The sequence below is a fragment of the Sinocyclocheilus anshuiensis genome, unplaced genomic scaffold (assembly GCF_001515605.1).
Source record: "Sinocyclocheilus anshuiensis isolate Anshui unplaced genomic scaffold, SAMN03320099.WGS_v1.1 scaffold988, whole genome shotgun sequence".
Taxonomy (NCBI): Eukaryota; Metazoa; Chordata; class Actinopteri; order Cypriniformes; family Cyprinidae; genus Sinocyclocheilus; species Sinocyclocheilus anshuiensis.
Genome location: NW_015548246.1, coordinates 982,933 through 987,096, shown reverse-complemented (window position 1 = coordinate 987,096; position 4,164 = coordinate 982,933). Strand labels below are relative to the sequence as shown.

At 34.5% G+C, this 4,164-nt stretch overlaps 1 long non-coding RNA gene across 1 annotated transcript in view; it reads right to left on the bottom strand.

Moving 5' to 3' along the window:
* Positions 1-773: 773 nt before the first annotated feature.
* LOC107655271 (uncharacterized) overlaps positions 774-4,164 on the bottom strand; it is a 6,837-nt gene continuing 3,446 nt past the window's right edge. The window contains exon 3 of the long non-coding RNA XR_001630414.1: positions 774-842. This is a non-coding gene — a long non-coding RNA (uncharacterized LOC107655271). The remainder of the gene's footprint in view (positions 843-4,164) is intronic.

Here is a 4,164-nt window from a genome sequence, read left to right as displayed (position 1 = left end):
TCTGAGGCAGAAAAAGGTTTCAATACAAAACAGTGATTAGAAATGCTGAAAAACATACTGCACCTTAACTACATTTTTTTTTATATATATATATATTTTTTTAAATTTTTTTTTTTATTGTTTTTACTGTTGTGCCATCATTTCAACCAAAAGCAACAATTCTGATGCTAATAAATATTTAAGATTTTTCATGAGACAAAGATAATGTCAATAGTGGACAGAAGGTTTTTTCAATATTCATCAACTCAAAAGCTTTAATTTCATAAAATTATCTTAAAAATGTAAAGGACATTGGGTAATTGTTTGTATTTAGAATACATCAAATGCTAGCTACGTTCTCCAATTTTCGCAGGCAACAGAGTAAGTTTAATAGAATCTACACAATTGGGAATTTCGCATGAGAACGAAAGATTTCGCAACAGCCATACGGTTTATTGTGTTGACAAACAGACAGACTTGTGAGCTGTACTTCATACATCACAAATCTATACACCCGACCACTGCATTACAAGTAACGTGAGTTACGTAATCAGATTACTATTTTCAAGTATATAGTCAAGTAAACATATTACCATTTAATTTAAGAAAATATCTTAGTTACTTTTTCAAATAAGTAATGCTTTCCCATGTATTGACTGTGTATTGACCCATGTATTGAGCTTTCCCATGTATTGACTGACAGCGCTCCTGTACCCGTGTTGAGAGAAGTCGGGAGTAAGTGCAGAGGAATTGTGTGCGCCATCATCTGTACAGATGTGAATTTACCTTTCCTGCAGCCTGAGGCTTATTCCTTTTACTTTTGGTGTGAAAGTGCTTTCACATTTGCCAAAGATAGAACTTTTCTATACTAAAAACTAATTAACAAGCCCAGACCAGATAAGAAAAAGTAACACAAAAGTAGCGTAACACATTACTTTCTATAAAAAGTAACTAACGCAATTTGTTACTTTTTTAAGGGAGTAGCGCAATATTGTAATGCATTACTTTTAAAAGTAACTTTGCCCAACAATGCACATGATAGACAATCGACTTTTTTTGTCTGCGAAATTCTGCCAAAATTTCAACCCGATCTAATGGGAAAATGCAACTATTTTACGAAGCAGCAATTTCGTATGAATTTGTATTCTCGTAGCTCGTCATAGCTTCGTAAAATTACAGTTGAACCACTGATGTCACATGGACTATTTTAACGATGCCCTTAATACGTTTCTTACTACGGAATTCATCAAAAATATCTTAATTTGTGTTACGAAGATGAACGAAGATCGAACGGGTTTGGAAAGAGACACGGGGCTGAGTAATTAATGACAGAATTTTCATTTTTGAGTGAACTATCCCTTTAAACAATCTATGCAATGGACCGTGATGGAGTGACAGTGTGGTACAAATTTGAATTACTTCATAAAAAATACACAATAAAAAAGCACAAAATTATCCTGTGATGTATATACAGTATATGTAAACTCTTTCACATTGTTAGCGGACAAATGTAATACATTTCTAATGTTTTCTTGTTGAGTGGCAGCTAGTATGTTACAATATTCCAGTCTTTTTAATGAGTCCGAGACACTTTGGTTTGCCATGCTGAGAGTTTGGCCTAACAAATTATACTCCTCATATTCTCATATATTTAATGATGTTGTAGATTTTTCCGCAATTTGTTACTTTTTTAAGGGAGTAGCGCAATATTGTAATGCATTACTTTTAAAAGTAACTTTGCCCAACAATGCACATGATAGACAATCGACTTTTTTTGTCTGCGAAATTCTGCCAAAATTTCAACCCGATCTAATGGGAAAATGCAACTATTTTACGAAGCAGCAATTTCGTATGAATTTGTATTCTCGTAGCTCGTCATAGCTTCGTAAAATTACAGTTGAACCACTGATGTCACATGGACTATTTTAACGATGCCCTTACTACGTTTCTTACTACAGAATTCATCAAAAATATCTTAATTTGTGTTACGAAGATGAACGAAGATCGAACGGGTTTGGAAAGAGACACGGGGCTGAGTAATTAATGACAGAATTTTCATTTTTGAGTGAACTATCCCTTTAAACAATCTATGCAATGGACCGTGATGGAGTGACAGTGTGGTACAAATTTGAATTACTTCATAAAAAATACACAATAAAAAAGCACAAAATTATCCTGTGATGTATATACAGTATATGTAAACTCTTTCACATTGTTAGCGGACAAATGTAATACATTTCTAATGTTTTCTTGTTGAGTGGCAGCTAGTATGTTACAATATTCCAGTCTTTTTAATGAGTCCGAGACACTTTGGTTTGCCATGCTGAGAGTTTGGCCTAACAAATTATACTCCTCATATTCTCATATATTTAATGATGTTGTAGATTTTTCCCATTGACATAATAAAAAATAACCAAGAAGATTTTTCAGCATTTTTTTTTTACTTCGACCACAAAATGTTATATGTCTAATTTTGAATACACTTTCAAGCTTTCATGTGGCGTAAAAGGCAGAGAAGTTTAGATCGGTGAGCGCGGCGGAGCAACGGGCAGAGCGCTGTGTGCGTCGAGCTCCTCGCTAAGTGTTTCAGCAACGACCAGCCGTTTGGGGCCGGTTCAAGACAAACTACATGTCTGTTAGAGTCCTATAAATAACAGTTTTATTATGCCTCTTTCTGAATGCTTTTTGCAAAGTGTGTCTCTGAAGGCTTGCACATGTGGGATTGTTCAGCGGCGGTTCTGCGTTCAGTGATGTAAGGGGTCAGCGCGGTGGTTGCGCTGTACCAGCGCTAAGGACATTTTCATAATGTGATACAAAGCACATGGATACTGCTATTCACATCACTATCACAAAGTTAAGGTAACGGATGAAGTCATTCCTGCGTCCAACGGCCCGACGGTGACTTGCTCTAAAATCATATAATGCAGTTTCTGGAGCTTACTCCGGCTAATATGGAAGATGGAAGTAGCAGAACTGGAACGTTTCTAAACATAGCCGACAAGTGGGAGAGCGGTAAATGAGAAAAGCTTGTTTTTGTTCAAAACAGCCAGTTATGTTGTGCCTTATTGCATGTCCGTACCAGTGGTTCAGACGAAAAGGCGATCAAAATCAAATCTGAACGTCCCAAATCAAACGTTCTTAGAAACGCAATAACCAATCTTTCCTCAGTAATTTACAATTTGAGATGACATTCATGTCTGTAGCAAACAAAGTTGCGGGGCGAATTATGCAACAAAGTAAAATACAGAAGTTTATGGGTTTGTTTCAGTAAAAGTTATGATAGGACAGTTGGAAGTGGAAGGGATTCGAACTCGGGACGCCCGTAGCGCAATGGCGCTGTATGTCGGCGAGCTGCCCACGATGCTATCAGTGCCAAATTCTTTCAGTAAAGTTTATCTGAGGTTTGTGTAATGAGCTCTGTTCACCCTTATATGTGTTTCTAAACAGATAATATGACAACATCTCTCGCCTCTCTACTGCCGCCACCTGGTCTGGAGGACACAGTGTTTATTCAGTAAAGTCTGTTGACGTTTGAACTTTTATAAATTGCACTTTGTGGTATATAAATCACTCAAAACAGAACAAAAGTACTATAATTTGAAAGGTATTAATACAATACAATCATTTAATATTATTTTAACCTCAAATGATTCGTAACCCTTGAAAAAGAAGTACATTTTATTATATTTAAAAAAGAGTACTTACAGCAATGTTTGATGTTCAGTTAACTTAATTGCCGGCTATTTTGATTTAAACTGAAATTTATTATAGTTTAAATTGGTATTAAATACAATTATCTGAACTTAGACCCAATTAAATAGGACTTAAGTACATTTAGATATTTAATGCCATAATTCTATTGACTTTAAAATATGGATACATTTTATCGCCTAAAGCATTTATGCTATGAACGGAAATAAACTTTAAAGTCATTTCTATTGAAACTTTTATGTCATGTGTTTAAATATATTTGTAATTACACATTCGTAATAATGAAGTTGCAAATTAGTACATTTAAAATATTTTAACTTTAAATGCAATACAGAATAACACACTACAGTTAAAATTATGAAAACATAATTGTTTAAAATATTGTAAAACATTTAATTTTGACATTATTGCAAAGTTCACTTTTTAAAAGTGTACTTACAAGTGTACTCACTTAAGTGCCCTTTTATGTCAGTA